At 39.5% G+C, this 19,361-nt stretch overlaps 1 protein-coding gene across 1 annotated transcript in view; it reads left to right on the top strand.

The window, feature by feature from the left end:
* The first annotated feature begins 5,910 nt into the window (after positions 1–5,910).
* Positions 5,911–19,361, top strand: part of kank3 (KN motif and ankyrin repeat domains 3) — a 25,339-nt gene continuing 11,888 nt past the window's right edge. The window contains exons 1-2 of the mRNA XM_020612041.1: positions 5,911–6,014; positions 18,906–18,980. The gene's annotated coding sequence lies outside the window, so the exon portion shown is untranslated. The remainder of the gene's footprint in view (positions 6,015–18,905; positions 18,981–19,361) is intronic.

The raw sequence follows: 19,361 nt of genomic DNA, 5'->3' as shown, positions 1-19,361 counted from the left end.
TCCAGAGATCTGTTTACTCACATGAGCCTTCAGTGGCACCCTCCATCCCCTAACTTAACGCTCTGCTTGGCCGTGACCTCTGCTGTGAGACAGGTCATATTGCACTCTTACACAGTTTACCTTTTACCCGGATACCAGGAGGAAAGCCTAGGATGTGTGGAAATGGAGAGAAAGCTTTCACACAGCTGAAAAACACTAAAACTCGGTGTTGGTTGTCTATCTCTATATACCAACTCTGATAGATCGGCGGCCTGCCCAGGGTGTTCCCCGTCCCTCACCCAATGTCAGCTGGGATTGACTTCAGCGTCTCCTCTGATTCACTACATTTTAGAGACAAATATCAAACTTTTTACTCAACTAAATTTATTTGATAGCTTTAGTTCATTTTCAGAATGAGATTAATAAAACAAAATACAGTATAATCATAAGACTCAAATGATCCTCAGTGGGAAATTCACAAGCTATGCAGCAGCAATTTAAATTGCCTATGTACATGATGTAAGTAGGTAACAATAGCTCCACTTTCACCAGCTGCAACATTAATGTGGCGAACACAATAATGAATCAGTAATTATAATACAATAATGTGAAATACATTATTATGAAATGTGTCATTTTGTATAATGAACTTTTGGTACTTGACACTCAACAGTAGCACTACTACAGTAGTTTTTTCTCTTCGCACGACATGTGGGAAAGTGTTTGTTTTATGGAAATAGCTGACTAGTTTCAGTACTTCAGAGTTCCACAGTGGAAAGGGCGAGGTCCCAGGTTCACAGCACAGCTACATTTGGTATTTTAAGGAATCCGTTTCTCCAGGGTGGTTTAAACTGTTGAACCATCACTCTTCCTGTTCTGGGTCTGCGGCAGCTTGAATTGACTTGGCAGTGTCATGTTCATCATTAATTCATTTATACTTAGCATGTCCTGTTGTTTGTGCTGGGTCACGGCAACCTGCCAATCCCTGTATTGTTCCCTTTGGTCACAGGAGAGCCGAGCCTTCCTGTACGACAATGCTTCTACTTGTGTGTGTGAAACATCTGTAACTCAGAATTAATGGAAGATTTAGTTGTAAGTTGAGTTGAAGATGGCCATTAGCTGCTAGAGTGCTGCATATTTAGTTTTATTTTGTCGTAATCTGTAAAATCGATGGAGACCCATCACACAGTTTAACATATTTTATTTTTATGGCTTTGAAAACTTCAACCCCAAGGCAGGTGTAGATTAGAGTTATTTGAAAGTAAATGAACAACAGTTTGATCAAAAATAAATCAATAACAAATCTTAGGTCCAGGTTCACTTTAATATTTTCTGAAGCTGTCAACTTTGCGTCACTATGCAGTTTGCAATAATGTGGCAAAATAACATCATTTTGTTATAGTTTGCCAAAAAAAACCCTTAAATTTCCCTTAAGCTTTCAACCACATTTCATGAGCTTCTTCAGTGTAGGGAGTTAGCTTCCACAATGTGATAAAAGGTGGTATTATAATTCATTTTTAACACTTTATTTCAGTTCAGAGGTTTTTCTCTTTGTCATCTGATGTGAATGGCATCTGTGATCAAACTCCATACACCGAGAAATACATGACCACGAGATGTTGAAAACCCAAGAAAAAGATCAATCTTGTTTTCTGCTCTGCAAACCCCATCCCACAGAAGAAAAATAAAACTCCTACAGATCTCATAAATATTTTTATTTGAATCAGTGTTAATGTAGACACTGTAGTAGATGCTATGAACTCAACGCCATATTCAGTACATTTAACATTAAAAAAGAAATCGCTCAGTTGCAGGCAGTGGAAAGTAAAACTGAATAAAAATGGCCCTTTCTTTGTCAGCTAATGTTTTCCATAGCAACAGGTACAAACCATATGCTGGAAAGTCAGAGACTTTGCAGCAACAGTTTTTGTTTACATGGTGTATTTGAATCAGATTTGGTTTGTAATGTAACTAAGCTTGTGACTAATCTGAAACAACAGAACAAGGGTGGGGAAGTGGACAGACAAACTACACTGAAACTAAACCTTATCGAGTACATTGGAGATAGGCAATAAGTTTATTGTACGTGCATGATTAGACCCAGTAAGAACAGCCTCTCATGTTGCATGTGTGAAACCTGAATTCATACAACCATACTGATCATCCACTCATCACACTTCACATTAAATGTTCTTTTCCTGTAATGTTTGTGTTGAGCTGTGTAGTTGTATGTCACTGTCAGCGATATTAATGACTGGAGGGGTAAAAAAGTTATCTGACTGGGATTTGATTATCTTAACTTGGTGGCTTGGAGTAACTTCTGTCCATATGAGATTCTGACTCTTCATGTTGTTGTTGTTGTTGTTGTACAGTTCTGCTTTATTTAATAATTTGTCATTATATATTTTACCGAAAAGGTCCAATAATTGATTAAGGTACAAATAATGTATTGTTCAGTAAGACAGTGTTTCCGTCCTATGTAAGACTGTTCAGTTAGTTTTAAGTATGAAAAGCCTCTGACAGTTTTCAACCTGAAAGACAACTGTGCCCTCAGCTGTTGGTTGTCAGATGATGCAGTTTATGAGACTTTTTATTTCTTCAGTAGTTTGTTTCCACACATACAATACAGTATAGTTTTGTCTAACTGTGACAAAGGCTGGATTACCAACCTGAATAAGGGGGCCCAGGCCCCAGATCCTGGTCTCCATCCTCCATCTTGTGGCTTGCTGTAGCAAAATTTAGTTTTAAGACTTTCATTGTTTTAGTTTAAATTGTTCTTATTTATTGTAAAGTTGTGTTTTTTTAAATATTGTTTTAATATTTATGTCAAGTTATCAATTTCGTAGTGATATTCCATCACAGTAGAACTTTAAGGCTGCAACAGACCTTTATTTTCATTATTCGTACACCTGCCGTTGTCTTTAATAATCAGATGATTGTTTAGTGTATAAAATGTTAGTAAGTAGAAAAATGCCCCAACATTCCCTGTTGCCCAAGTTAACATACTCAAGTTGCTTTTGTTGTTCAACCAACAGCAAAAAACCGAAAGATTTTGAGTTTGCTTTCATGAAAAACTGGGACAGATACCAGTGAATCTTTGTGATTTTTGCTTTTAAAAAAAGGATTTAAACTATAAACCAGTTATCAAGATTGCTGACAGCTTATTTTCTGTCAGTTGATTAATCAACTAAAATTAACAGGCTCTAAAACACACAGGACTTTTATGAGCACTGCTGACTTTTATCATTAGATATTCAGACTTTTGACTTTGTGGTGCAAAAAAAGAAAACCTGATTTATAACAGCAGACAAGTCTGAGTTCTGTGGATTATTCTGACATTGCTTCTGGGAAAACTATATAATGTAAGGATGAATAAAAATTGGTATGGTGAGGCTTCCTCTTTTGCTGTTTAATTGTGGTTGGCAAACAGCTTTTTGATGCATTACTGCCACCTTCTGGACTGGAGTGTGGATCAAAACCACTACTATGCATTACTTTGGTAATGCAAAAATTATATTAATTACTGTCATGCAGCTCTGTACTTAACACAGATCGTTTATCTATCTATTTATCATAGATTATCTTGCTAGGTCTGGTATTTTCTATCTTGTTCTACAACCCAAAATCAGATTTGGGATGGTAGGTGAAATCAAAATTAAAACTGAAAATATTGTCCTGTCTTGATTTGGACTGAATATAACAAATACTTGTTAATGAGCTGCTGGAGTGTGACCCTATTAGTATTTTAATGGTTTGACTTCTACCCAGTTTAGAACCATGAGAATGGCTGACAGTTCCAATATGCCTACTGACAAATCACCATTGTTCTGCATCTTTGACATTAAGCTACATATACAGCATGTCTGGAATAATAAATGCCGTCCCAACTTTACTAGACACTGTTTTAGCATACAAGCCACAAAACGTGCGGGTCGGCAGCAACATCTCCAAGACATCACACTGAGCACAGGGGATCCACAGGGGTGTGTGCTCAGCCCATTGCTCTTCACACTGCTGACCCACGACTGCGTGCCAACCTATAGCACCAACCAAATTGTCAAGTTTGCGGATGACATGACTGTAGCTGGCCTCATTACCAACAACGATGAGGCCAACTACGGTAGTGAGGTGTGCCAACTTGTCCAGTGGTGTAAGGACAACAACCTCTCCCTCAATGTGGAGAAGACTAAAGAGATTGTTGTGGACTTCAGGAGAAAACCTCTAAAGCATCCACCATTGACCATCGATGGTGCTGTAGTGGAGAGAGTGAGCAGCACCAAGTTCCTGGGGTGCACATCTCTGAGGACCTCTCCTGGACCAACACCACCACATCACTGGCTAAGAAGAATATTTTATCATCTAACCCTGTCTTTCTGTTGTTCAACCAAAAGTATTCATCTGCTCTTTTGTTTTAATAGTATCCCAGTAGGATTATTCTCATTTTGTCTACTAGGCTTCTTGTCACCTTGGCGCCATTTGACCAATCTGATGCCGGAGTCCTGCCCCTCTGTCGCCACCACCCAGAGGCCCCTGATCTGCCTACTCACTGGAGGACTCCGCTGTTTGTCAATGAGTGCTGCAATACGTAATCAACTAATTCAAGACAGGCGAGTCAAAGCATCAGAGTTTGTGAGGAAATGACCGGAACAGAGAGGATCCAGCCTTCAAAATAAAAGCAAATACTGGGACATTTGAAACGGGCTAAAATGTAGCCTGTAAACAGAGAAGAAATCATGTTCATTAAACCTTCCAGTTTAAAGGACCGTGCATGTTTTAGCTCCACTCTGCATTATTGTTAACTGTTTTCAGGTCATGATAGCCTATAATATATAATATGTATGTTTTTTTTTCCTACTTCCAGGCAACAATTGATCAAATATAAATTATAGAAAAAAAATTTAATCCATGACTACTTCTTGTCCTTAAACCGTCTCATGTTGATTGACAGGTGGTTACAGCTAAAAAAATTTCGCATATATGCAACATCATCAGCAATATTTGGATAGATAATTGAATGGGCCTGCCCGGCATACGCGGAGGGACCCGAGAGGTTAAGGGGCTCTTGGACCAAAGTTTACTTTTCATATTGGAAGGTCTTCAACAACTATTCTACAAAGAGATGAGAGACAAAACCACAATATAGAAATGCAACTACCAATATGACCACAAAGACAAAGCAAGTGAAACGGGATGCAAGATGGCCAGAAGAATAAAATGAGTAAAAACACATACAAAACAACTGAACAAAGACAAAATGATGCAAAATGACTACAAAGATGTAAAAATTTATACAAAAGGACCACAAGGAGAACCAACTAAAAACATTATTAAAAAGAGGTGCAAAACACCTACTGTACAAAGAGACACAAAGCCATATGATTAGAAACAAAATGACTATAGGGATGCAAACTGACCTGTGTGTGTGGGTCTTTGTCTTACAGTCAGTCTGTCCATAGTGAAGTATACACAATGATAGGTAGGTTATAGATAAAAACAGTGGTATTTTCCTTGTTATACAGATACTTCACACATTTTTGCTAATGTATGCTATACTTTATATTTTAAAATATAGCTAGTGAGAACTATTAACATTTATCATCGTTATAGGCCTGTAAGCCCTCGATTTGAAACAAAGACAATGAGAGAAGGTGTTACCAATTTAAAATATTTTTGTAAAAATAAAAGATTAAAAACTTTGAAAAAGTTCACATTTCAAAGAGACCGAGCAAAAATGTCTAACTGTTGTTAAATATCGTATCCTGCGAATAGAAAGTTTTGAAACTAATGGAGAAAAATGCGCTGAATTGGGAAATATTTTAATGGTCTATTTAAAAAAGGAAAAGAAAAAGCTCAACGTGGCAGTTTATTTTGAAATCCAAATCCCAAACCGGAAACACCTTTTAAATCCCTAGGTTTTTGACAGTGGTGATTTTATTAGAGGGTAACTTTTTTCTCTCTCTCTCTCCCAAACTTTTCTTGCCTTCTCCGAAAGTCATGACAAGTCTTATTGTGACTGGACGTAGAGAAGCCAGAAGGTAAGAAGACGCGATACTAATACGTATTGATTAGCTGATTATTACCTGACTGATCGACTCTGTGAACAAACCACAAAACATTTTAGTCTCCGTGTGATCTAGTTATGGTGAATTATCGATCACAGCTGATGTTACTGTACATGCAGCGCCTGAAATCATTGTTGGCTGAAGTAAAACTGTTTTTGACGCACAAAAGTTAAATGCGCGTCTTACAGGCTGTTTCCAGGCGTTATACAGTGGTGGGTTTGTGATTTTATTGTTCTGTATATTTTTTGCCCATATTTGTTCCACTGACTCTTTCATATTTCAATCGAGACTTGTAGCCTAGTTTGTATTTTTAAAGTTTTTACAGATGTGTTTAGGCTTCACTAGATCTGAAAGTGACTGACTTCTCTACCTGCTGGTTCCGGATGCGTTTTAGGGATTTTCTCATTCATATTTGGATAGCCTAATAAAAATGTATCTCTGTAAATAATAACTTTTAACTAGAACCGATTTGTTGTAGTAGGCAACTGGCGCTTTTGGGGATGAAGTCTTTCTCAGGAGATAATGTTTATGTTGGGGTTTTGTTGCTCTTCACCTCTTAAAAAACTCCATTAGACCCAATTAGTTCACATTGTAAAGCTGTATCTAAAAAGTGATTTACCTTTTAATTTTATGGATTTGATACCTTTTTAACACTTAATTCAGCGTGTTTTTTTTATTTTATCTCTCTCCCCGTTTTTCCTTTAAATCATGTTCTGTTCTGTTTTGCTTCATAAACAGACTTTGCTTTCTTGTAAATCTGGAGTCGATATAAAGGAAATCTCTTTCCAAATACTGTTGTGGGTGAGGCTGCTCCATAGGACGGAAATCCCCCCCAACCTCTTCTATTGTCAGAAGTGTTGAGCTAAGCCCCCCCACTCCACCCCCTCTGGCTGGTCTGTGCACCATCCTGCCTGCCTCAGTTTTCCAGACTTTATAATTTGTTGGTGTTCAGTTGTTGAATCAGTCACAGCGAGTCCGGTCTCAGCAGATGTGTCACAGCTGCTACTCATGTTCAGTGACTACAACCTGCAGGTTGCAGGAAATGTCACTTGCAGATATTTCCAGAAACTGCAGTGAAGTTTGGAAAATGTAAACAATACTAGGCTTTGGTACAAGTCCTTAAATAAAGCACTTAATAAAAAGAAAATGTGTTTAGAAGAGGTGGAAACGTGATTAGAAGTAGTTTACTCCCCATCCCGAGGGGCTGTGAGATGGGATTTTGGGAAAGCAGAGACTTCTTGAATGCATTTAAAGACAGACTGACGAGTTTTGAGGATCTGATGGTGGCTTGTTGGTTGTGTTGGTGGAACGGAGGCTTAAAAAAAAACAAACTGGTTTATAACCTGTAATACCACCTGCTATGAGCACTGCAGCACAACACTCCACACTATTAAATTGAATGTGTTTGCACCAGAACAATTTCCTTAGGAATAACTTATTTATTGGATAATTCAAAGTCATTAGGATTTTAGTTTCCTAACCATAACCGTACTTTAACCACAGTTTATTTCCTATAGCATGGCTAGATTGAAACATTAACCATGCATAGATCCTGTTGAATGTTTAAAATAAAACGTCACGTAAACGGACTCAGAAGTTTTGAATCATCTTCACAACCATGCATAGATCCTGTTGAATGTTTTAAATAAAACGTCACGTAAACAGACTCAGGAGTTTTGAATCATCTTCAGTATCAGCCTTCTTTGTTGATGATGTGCATTTGTACAGGTAGACTGGAAGTTTTGATTTTGGCCTGTTCTGTTGGGCCATAGCATATAATTTACACCATTGTCATGGTCATCAAACCATCATCAAACCATTCAGTGATCCCTCGATCCCTGTGGATGGGTGCACTCTCATCCTGGAAGAGGCCATTCATTCACACAGTTTGTTTTTTTCCCCTGCTTTGTCACCTGTCGAGCACTTTCTGACTCTGGCTGTACAGTATCTTTGCACTCGTGCTGCAGAATGATTCTGGGACCAATCAGATTCCTCCGTGATGGCGTTGTGTGGTGGATAAAAATTCAAACACCGAAAGTACTGTAGCTCTGCGGGGTGTATTGGACTGTGATCACTGGCATGCTGTTGGACGCTTTCCAGTGGAGCCGTTGTGATGGGGGATTGCCACCCCCAAATCTGAGGACCGCGGTCAGAAAATTGTGGTTTGGGTGCTTCTGTTGGGAATGCGTTTCTGCCTTGTGGTGAAGTTTAAACATTCTGGGTTCTCGTTTGTGTGTGAGATTGACTGCTGGATTGTGGCAGCACCAGATAAAAGACCAAAGAGAAACAGTAAATACTGATGTGGAATGCCAAGAAGCATTATCTTGGTCCTTTTATTGTAGAATGGGAAAGAAATTAAAGCCAAATATTACATATGCAATTTTAAATTGCTGCAGTCATAACTGCATTTTTTTGTTTCCTAATGTAGTCTTTGAAAATTCCAAAATTTCAAATATTTTTCTGAGTTGATGAACACAGGTCGGTCTGCTGTACGAATCATCCATTAAATTTGTGTTAAGCTTCTAACAACTTGATGGCCCTCCCTCAGCTAGGGAAGCTGTCTTCCTGCAACAGGACCCTGGTGTTTCACTTACTGCCGTCACCTCCGAAATAGATTCTCTGTAAGTTTAGATAGAGGTGTCACAGGGCAGTGTAACATGCTGATACTCTGTGCACATACTGAAAGGAACATTAGTCACATGTTTCCTCTGTGATTAATGTAACTTTGCCTTGTTTACACTTTGGAACACATTAAATACAGTTTATTAAATGTAGACTGAATTAAATTTAGGTCTGTCCTCATGCTTATAAGTTCTGCGGTGTGATAAAATACATGCCGTCATATTTTTAGCTGTATTATGAGTGGCTTTAATTTTAGCACTTCAAGTCTGCGAGTTACTTGGGGCACTGCAGTGACATGATGCAGTGAGCAAAGAGAAAGTTGATTGCATCGCTATTAGGACAAGAGTCTGCCACATTTATATATATATAAAAAAAGGCAAATGCTCACAAATAATCACCAGTCATCCTGTATAAGAACACATCATAAGGTCACATCCTTCTTGGGGTGCCAAAGATTTAGCAGGATTAATTTTGTGCACATCTAATTCATTATTGATTGCATCTTCTCAAGATGGACCAAAGCTTCCCAGAGAGGGCTGTGCTATGAGGAAACATAAGCTGCAGTGTGTGTGTGTGTGTGTGTGTGTGTGTGTGTGTGTGTGTGTGTGTGTGTGTGTGTTGAGTCTGGAAGTTTTAAAATGTGGGGCTAAATTAGAGTTAAAGAGAAGTGACCAGGCCTCTGTAGTCTGCTCCTCATGTCTGCCAATTATGAGCAGCCAACAGTTCATCCCAGTGTCCGACTTGTAAGTCAGTTTGTTTTTCTGATCAATGCCATCTCCCACCTGGCGACTGTGAACACCATCCAGACTGTTGGCAGGATGGTTGTAGATGCACCACCACTGGCACTTTATTTAAAAATAAAATACACTTAACAATAATTCATTGATTCAATGTTATAGGAGCTATACATTGTCTGGGTTCACTTGATAACAAACAGCTACCAACACTGCATGAATACAACAAAATGCACCTGTATCTCTGACTGAAGCTTCAGAAGTCAAGTTGAGTTTTAATGTATTCAGCAGGTTTTGACAAAGAAGCAGAATCTGTGCGGTTAAAAAGATGCCATCTCTACTTCTGCTGCATCAGTTTAGGTTACAGTGACTTGGAGTGTAGCGCAAAAACATTTTAGTACAGTTTTAACACTCCCAGTTAAAGGTAGAAATGTTTATTAGTATATGAAGAAATCATGAGGCCAAACAGTATTTTATTTGTTACCATGCTGATACCCACTAACTGTAATCACAATAATTACAGACCACTTTTTCAAAGGTTTAAACATGTTCACTCTCTGCTCTATGAAAGTCATCGTGGTGTGTTTACCTTTAAAGTTCAAGCTTTTTTTTCCTGAGGTAACAATTAGTTTAAAGTGTTAGGCCTGTGTGCAACCTGAGAAGAGGAGGTTTCCTTTGTAATTAGCTGCCACCCAGGCTTTGAAAATGGAAACTTCTTCAAGGCAGATGCTCCGATTTGAGTTGTTTCCCAAACTGCTCCTCTTGAGAAGTTCAGCTCAGTGTGTTTGAGCTGTGGGTGTGCACGCATTGGTCCAGTTTTTACAAGGTAGAAAAAACACTTTCTTTATTTGAATTTTGTTTATTTATAGTTTGTTTCTGTAATGGAGTCCACGCAAAGTTATTTTAGAACAATGGCTTCCAGCTGGAGAGGAAGTACAGAAACTTTACAATACAAGACAACTGGTCACTGCAGAATGTAATAAATAGGAATTACACATAGTCAAACAGAGGCAGATGTGACTGGTAACATGGTTGTGTGGTCTTACTGTCTTTTCTTTCTAATGTTTGTGACAAGCTTTGCCTCAGGAGTCATGGGATCTTGATTTATTTACCTCACGTTGGAGTCTGTTCAATATTGGACACATTTGTCCCAAGATTGACTTTGAGTTCTATTGTAACTGTATGTAGATATCAGAGAGTTTTTAATTCCCTCAAGATGACTTGTCACGATTCATTGTTTTGCAGCCTGACTTAATCTTGATGAATTGTGTCCATGTCCGCTTGTTGTCACAGTCAACTCACCACAATACAGTTGCGTCCAGCTATTACACATGGACAGATTGTTGAGCAAAAAGCAGCAGTCACATTGGATGTCAACAGAACTAAATTATTGTGAGAACTAAAAAAATGTGGTTGTGATCATGAGGAAAGTGGGTCAGCCTGTGACTTTATTAGAAAATGAAGATGATCATATTATAACACAGATCCGGAGATGATGAATGACAAAGTTAAGTAGTGAAGTCCAGATTATTGACTATTTTTGTGTTTCTCAGTTTCATTTACCAACTGTTTGAATGCATCTACAGTCAGATTTTGCTTCAGGGCCACATTTTTAAGATGGATGATATAAAATAATGAATTGTTTAATAAAGAAATAAAAGGTTATGGTGGTGATATTGTGGTGCTGTTCTATAGTTTTGTTTTAAAAACACCAAAACCAATGATGTAGTCAGCCCAAAGCTCATTATAAGAAACATTTTTAACAGGTCACAAATAGGCTAAATATACACTTTGCTTTTAGAAAAAGGCTTAGTAATTTTCTGAAACATCTGGGCATTGTAGATTTTAGTGAATGCTACACAAACTGGAGTAAACAGTGAATTTCTGACCCTATTTTCTGCAGTGGGTTAATGCACATTTGTTACTCTGGAAAGCATTAACAGTGTCGCTCATTTGTATTTTAATTGTTTTTGGACAAAGTTAAAGCAGAATTGTTGGTTTATCCTCTTTTCATGGATTTTGTACGTAAAGTACAGAATATAACCAGATCTTTCTTTAAACATTTTGCAGATTAGGCCTTTACCAAAAAGATGTTGCAACACTTGTCTTTTACTCATTCACTTGAGGTCACATTGTTCTGTAAACTGTCAGGTTATGTGCTCAGATAAATGTGAGCAGAATAGGAGAACAAAGTGGAACTGTGATACTAAGTTATATATGCCTATCAGTGACTGCGCTCGGGCCGGCTGCTCCTCCCTCTGCTATCTCCACTGCCTGAGAAAAGTACTAAAAATACTCAGATGTAACTCGAGTACTGGCAGGGCTTGGGAACGAGGCACTAATCAAACTGTGCACTAACATCAGCACCAAAAATAGTCAGACAGTGCTAGACTAGAATTTGTCAGTGTCTGGCGTTTACTCTACCAGGCACTTTGGCAGGTTATCACACTTTAATAATTGACCCTAAAGGGCTAATTTTCACCTGCAGTCCCTGAACTGGGTTATGGATATATTGATATCTATTGATCTATATGAGGGGGGGAAAAACTATGGTTATAATATTTTTGGCCATACGCCCTTCCCTAGCACAGACATCACCTCTGTTCATTGGCTGATAATGGAGTGAATGTTGTTTAACACTGAAATGCCTGTGGAAAAGCCCACTGCAGCTGAAAACCACCTTTTTTCTTTCTATATTCCAGCCTGACTCTTTTTCTTTCTGTTTCCAATTACCTTTTTGCCTTTGTATACTCTTCCATTGTGTTTGTGTATATTGGTCATTCTCTAAAGCATTTTCTAACCTTTTTAAAATTAAAATGCCATTTTCTCACAGGGCAACCAGAACTAAATAAAAGTCAGACTTCATGAAAAGCAACTCCTTTGCAGATTTTATCCTTTGGATAAAATCACGCAACTGGGCCATAGAGAAGTTAAGTTCTGTGATGCTGGACAGACGTCATGTTGTGTCTCAGTGTGACTGCAGGAGAAATGCCAAGCTTCTATTGTGATGTTAACTGAATCACTACATTGTGGAAAACTGAATTAGAGGCCACGGCTTGTGTTTTCCACTGGAGCACCTCTATGTTGATGGTGTGTTCTCAGGAGCTTTGGAAAACAGTTCAGTGCTTCAAAGACCTACGTGCTGTTGGTCCTCTGCCTTCTCATTACCCTGACTCGCTCTGTCAAAGAGAATAAATTGATTTTAGACATACAGATCAGTTGTTTTTTGGGGGGGTGCTGACATCTGGTCTTGTTCTATAGTCAGGAGAAACATCTGGAGGTTGCTACTGGAAAGAAGACAAATAGGTCACAGTCTGCTCTTAAACATAAATTTGCAGAGCAGATATCTGGGTCAACTGAGGGAGATGGAGATGCCTTAAGATGGTTTATTTTTGGTTATTTGCTTGGCTAGAAAACACAGAATGGATGTGGTTACAGAAAAGAGAACCAAGAGACTAATCTGTACAGCTGAGAGAAGAATTCTGGCTGGTGACATTTAAGCCAATACGAGCTTCTACAAAGGGTTGGTTCTTTATCTTGGGCCCGGAGAGAAACCAGGGTGTGCTTGGTGCAAAATGCAACGTCATAGTTCCAAAGTGACTAATTGGAGAAAACTTGGTTTGTCAGCCCTGCTCTCAGCTGACTGGATCCTGCTGCTGAGGACTGTGAGCAGGCTGAGAGGCTTTTAAGGCTGCAAACTGATACCAACATCACTGTTTCCACAAAGACATATATTGTGTTTTAATGATGTGTAATGTTAAACTTGATGAACATAGTGATGATGAGGTTTTTGGAGTATCCTGGTTACATGTTTAAACATCATGTTTTGGGGAAACAGGATGGTATAGGCTTGGTTCAGGAACAGTTTATCCTCAAATGTGTTTAAAATGAGACTGAGGAGGAATGGTGTATCAGATTGTGCTTTTTCCTTAAGTGTTGTCACTGAACGTCAGCATTCATTGACAGCAGCCTCCTTATATCCCTCATGAGAAACTCTTGAGGCCGAGCAGCTGGTCTTCGACAACATCAGATGCACTGTGGGAGCCTTCAGAGCTCTGCTACCACACCCACTCCTCATTTTAAAGCTCACGAAGTATTGGACTTCCTCAGCGACTTTAATGAGTTCACTTTGACATTTTGAACCTGGGCACAGTCGGGAGTGCGGGGGGTGGGGGGTGGTTGGGGTGGCTGGTGTGGAGAGAAACAACGAGGCCTTACAAAACTTTTCGGAAAAAGCGTCGCCACCAAAAAGACATAATGCCTCATTGTGGAGGCTGAATGTGCCTGATTGTGTTTTGCTGGAGAATCTGGAAGGAAGATGGCGGGGAAGCAGGACGTGTGTGATGTTTGAATTCAACCTGAGAGTTAATAGAGATGATTGTTTGAATGTATACAGTAGCACACAGATGTCAGCAATGTGGCGTCAGTCTGTGACTTATGGTGAAGAGTTGGGAGGTGAAACAGAATCCCATTTGTTTGCGTGAACACAACACTTGAGTCGTTGCCAAAAATGATAAAGTGTTTCTAACCTCAGTGCGGTTGTCGGCTGCAGGATGCTGCAGTGTGTGTTTGTGCGTATCTTGCTGGTTCTGTTTGTTCAGCTCAGTCTCTGCTTGTCTTCTCGCTGGTGTTTTCCTGCTGCCTTCAGGAAGCAGCTTTCAGGATGGCCCGATGGGTTTCCTGGCAGGACCTTCCTCCCCCAAATTCCTACTGGGAGACAATGGAAGGTCTTGAGGGGAGTGTGTGAGGGGTGATGAGAGGGATTTATTGGGGGAGTAGTGGGCTTCTCTTCAGGAAACTGAAGATTTATCCCAGCAGCAGAGAGGCCCTCCTGTGTGAGTGCGCACTTGGTATCTCTGCATCTGTTAGGCCTGGATGCGCTTACCAGGATAGAGACATGAAAGAAATCGTCTCCTTGCCTCTACAAGCCATTCAGTTCAGAATTCTGAGTTGGGTTTATGTTCGAGATAAACCAGGATGAGAGTTTTCAAAATGATGTTTCCTGTTTCAGAAAGTGAAAAGAGTTTATTCGTTACCTTGGAAGTGACGGTTGCAGAACAGTCTCACCTTACTCAGTAGCTGTAGCTTCTGATCATATCACATGATTTTCACGAGCAGATGAGGATCATTTCGCTCATTTGCAATGAAACTGGACTGTAGATGTTCACATTTCCATCCTGACCACTGTCTCAACAGCAGGACTGATGTCAGGGTCCACTTAGAAGCTTTTCTATTGCTGATGAAGATCATGTAATATGTTCATAAGTTCTAAAATGACTGCCGAATGGTTTTGTCAACAGGTTTACAGCTAACTTTATAGAAATGAATTGCTCTTGTAATTGGTGAATTGGTTAGGGCTGCAGCTTGGTGAGTACATTTTCAAATAATTGCTTAGTCCATAATAAAAATCACAGGCCTCAGCTTGTGATTGCCGTGTACCCACAGACTACTGTTGCTGGATTTCTTTGAGTCTGAAGAAAACTTAAAAATGCAATGATTCTCAGGAAAGTGCTGGAGTTCCATGTAGCAGCTTTATTTTATGACTTCTAAGCAGATTTTTCGATGTGTATTAGCAGCTACTCCGAGCTAATGTTATCCTCTGAAAGTGTAAGTCATACTGGACAGAAAAGTTACATCTATTGTCAAGATTGGATCAGTCAGTTGTCCAATTTGATTCCTGACCCAAAATCCCAAAAGTTTTGTAGGATTAAAATGAGAATTATAATAAAAGTTGGTCAGAAGACGAGGAAAGAAAATGGCAACAGTCCTCACAAGTATCCAAGAGTGTATGTGGGCATGGTATGTTTATAAGGGTAGTAGCCTGTATTTGTGGTTTGTGTCTGTGTAAAAATTTCTGAATGTTTTCTGTTTCCTCATGCAAAGCAGTCACACAGTACAGTTGCTGTCAGAGGCTGGCGTTCACTGCCTTCTCTCCTTGTCACTGACACTATGTCCCTTTCTCTCTCTCTGGCTTCCCTTCGCGGGAAAAAGGGTGGTGCTGGGGATGAGGTCACTGTTTCAAAACATGGCCCCATTTCCTCTTTCATGAATGTAGGCCGACCTAATGTCCTCGCCTTCATTAGCGACACGTCCGTGAGTCTGCGCTGGGACGATTTCTCCACTCGTCACATGTTCCTGAACTGAGGGGAAAAACTGGATCAGCAGTAAATTGTTCTGTATTTCACATGTTTTAGGAAACACTTGGACACTGAAGTATTAATCTATGTTATTTTATAGAAATAAAATATGTGTCCACAACATCCCCAAGATTTAACCCCCTTGTATTTATTCCTCCTTGTTTCACAGAGCTCTGGCTTTATTTTACATTTTTAGAGTCTGATCATGTTGGCAGAAGGATTATTATATGGCTGTAAAGTGTAATAAAGTGCTACTGTAGTGCTGGATATGAGCTGCTGCAGTAAGTTATCATGGTGTATTAAAACTGACTCAAGAATGTCATGGGAACCCAGTGTGTTGCCATCGATAGACAGATGTTTAAATAGTTTTGGTCCATTCTGTTCACAGTAGAAGCCAGATAGATGTTTACTAAATGAAGGTGGTGTTGGCCCACAGTGACCTCACTGAGATTTGTGAACATCGTCTGAGTGTAGGATCATGTGATTCTGTCTGTATGGATCAGATCCAGATCATATGTTTGCATGAATGCAGGTTTTGTAACTTTTTACTTGCTTGTGTTTGTCCATTAATGCATTTGTTTGTTGGTGGTTTTGTAATTTTGTCTTTGGCTTGTGTGAGTGTATTAGCACGCAGCGGTATGTGTGCACTCAGCTGGTCAGGACTCGGGCTGTACTGTACAAGAGAAGGAATGCAGCTTGTCACTGTAGTCTGTAATTTGCTGCCTGTCATTAATTCACAGGAAAAACAGCAACACTTGAGAGGAGCTGAGGGAAGTGTGTGTGCATGAGTGGTAAGGCGTGAGGGAAGGAACGAGTCATGTGGGGAGAGATGGAGAAAGGAGGGGAAGAAAACAGTGAAAGAACTGAGAGATGTCAGGAGGAGAAAGCTTGAGTGTTGGTGTTGTGCTGTTAATTGCTGTTGGTTTAGCAATCAAATTAACTTTGAATAAGAATGCATTTCAGTCTTGAAAGTCCTAACCATAACTGTTTCCAAACCTCCTGCATACTTGTCACCATCTCAAATTAAGAGCCAGCACAGAGTCATAATTGCTAATGTGTGGATGACATGGTGCCCTAGATTTTGTGCACCAGATGCAGTGGGTCTCCATCCAGCTTTGAGGAAGAAACAGTTTACAAAGGTCTTTGCAAAAACATCAGTGTAATGACTACAAGACAAAAACTCAGACAAGGCACAAACGTTGCCCAAATTGGAATCAGATTTGATTTCAGAATCTCTAAACAGGCAGAATTACAAGTTACTAAAAGTGCCCAACCACTAGCAAATCATGTGCCGTGTTTAGAAGCTGTGTTTAGCTTAATCCTAAAGGAACGCAATACAAAAACTCAAAGTACTGTAATGAAAATGACTGTACTTCTCTGTGCTTTGGATCAAAGTGAACACACAATGTGAAGTCACGTGCTTGAAAACCTCGTAGCGTTTGTGTAGCTTGTGTCTGATTGGTTCTGACGCTGCAGCATCACATTGTTTGTGGCCTGACCTGAAAGTGGAGGCCAACAGAAACACTGAAGAGACTCAGAGCTCTGGCTGATAATCATACTCAGCAGAACTGTCGTTATCGGTCACAAAGGACTCTTTCCACTGCATATTTTAGTGACTCCGTTGTCCATAATGCATTAGTGCTAGTTGGTCTTCTGTCTGTCTGAGTGTTTGCGGTGTTTTCTTAGACAACAAAGTGTCTGTCTGCTGCAGTCTGAGCTGACAGATGATGCTGTGCATGTGTTTCGGAGGTTATCAGGATTCAGTCGGCAGAAGGACGGCCGGCGTGTCGCAGCAGCATGTGTTGCTGCAGGAATGTGCCTCAGGCTGCTGGAAAACACATTTGTGTGTTTATGTTTGAAACAAAATGAATGTATCAGATGTTTTGTGTGTGGCGGTTCAGTTTACCATTTATGAGATTCGATATGCGATTTCATATTTCAGTGTGTATCAGTTTTTATGTTGCAGCTCTCTTTTTTTAAACTGAGATTTGTAATAGAGCTCGTTAAAACACTGGGTCTATATGACCCACCTTATAATTTTCTTTGTACACCCACACACCTGTGGTAGTGACGTTTATGGTGATGCAGGTGGATGCACACCTTGTCATGAACTGTGGAAAGTGAACTGCAAGGAAGATGCTTTGTTTTCAAAGTGAGAAGCTGAAGGAGAGACTGTGCTGAATTGCAGACGTCAGTGGAACACACTAAGATTTCAGCTATTTATAATTGACTATTTGTCTTGTCAGTTGATAACATAATCTGGTTTGTGGTCTTGTAGATAGTTTTCTTTGTGTGTTGTTGAGGTGGATAGATGCCTACTAACTCCAGCTTTATAAATATTGAAACTACATTGTCTGTTGTGCCGTACCTGGAAAGATTAAAGCTTTGGGAAGTAAATTGACACAAGACATCTGATGGAGGGCAGTACTCCAGATTTACAGTGAAACTCCCCTGGAAGGATGGATTCCATTCTTCCCCAAAGATGTAGTAGTTGTTCATTGGTTGTTTCAATGAGGCTTGAGTATTTGCACCAAGTCCAAATCTTCAGTGGAATAAGAGCCGCTGACTGAGAAGGTCATGGATTATGTGTCACATCATTTAAATGCTCCAACACTTCAGTGACTCCTCCTCCTCTCTGTTTATATTTGTTACGTTTCTCCCATTAATTTACTGTTGCATTACACTGGAAGTACTTCCACCCTGTGCACTTGCACTGTACCTTGAACCTTCTTCGGTGTCAGGACAGATCTCCTCTGACAGCATATTAGCATTATCATATGTACGTTAATGTACATTTGTTATTATTCAAACTTAATATCAGCTGAAAAATACAGTGTCTCCATCCACCTGACTGCACTAATGTAGTGTACTTTACGTATGTACACTCACTGACCACTTTATTAGGTACACCTGTACAGTTTTATGAAATTTAGTGCAACACTTCTACATTAACATCTGTGTTCATGAAGCTCAAATAGTTTGTTTTTGGTGAAATTGTCATACATGTATAAATTCAATTCTATGTTTACTATTGAGGTCATAGTTAAAGGTGATGTTGTACATTATATGTAGTTACAGGTGTCTCTATATTTTTGTCCTCCCCAGCTACAATACATAACATTTCTTTTCACTCGATTTATCATTTTATTTAGATATTTTTTCCATAACTTCTACTTGAATGCTAAAGAACTTTGCTGTGTATAACAGCCTTAGATCTATATTAGTAATTACATATAAAATCCCAGCATATCTTGTTCTTATTGTGTCTGTAAATTTGCTGCTGTGACAACTTAGATCCTGTGCAGGGGTTAATAATGCACTCGATCTGTTGATCTGTCTAATGGCTCGATGTCTCTGTTTCTCTTTCACAGGGCTGTGTGGAGCAGGGGGGAGGGAACCAGCCTGCACTCCAGCTGCATGTATCGTTCAGTGAGCGGCTGAGAGAGGTACACTGTCCCTTTTTTTAAATTATTTATGAAGTAGTACTAAATCAGTGACTTTGTCCTGCCACCAGGGTCGTTTGTACGCAGGACATATTGCAAACATGACAACTCAAGAATGATACATAGTAGAAACTCTGTAGTTAAACCACAGGTACCCTATGTGGTGTATAGATGGCTTGATTACATCTCAGTGTGTCTTGGTGCTTAAATGTGCATATTACACATCTATTCTTTTTAACAGACTACTAGTAATGTGAGCTTCTGTTTCTGTCAGACAAAGACTAGGAACAAAGAGCCTCTTGTTATTTAAGTTAATGTCTCTTCTTTTCCCCTGTATTTGCTAAAGCTGTTAGAAATATCTCAGTCATGCATTTTCCATCAAAT

Source organism: Monopterus albus, unplaced genomic scaffold (genome assembly GCF_001952655.1).
Source record: "Monopterus albus unplaced genomic scaffold, M_albus_1.0 scaffold120.1, whole genome shotgun sequence".
In the NCBI taxonomy this organism is placed as follows: Eukaryota; Metazoa; Chordata; class Actinopteri; order Synbranchiformes; family Synbranchidae; genus Monopterus; species Monopterus albus.
This window is presented reverse-complemented; position numbering and strand designations above follow the sequence as displayed.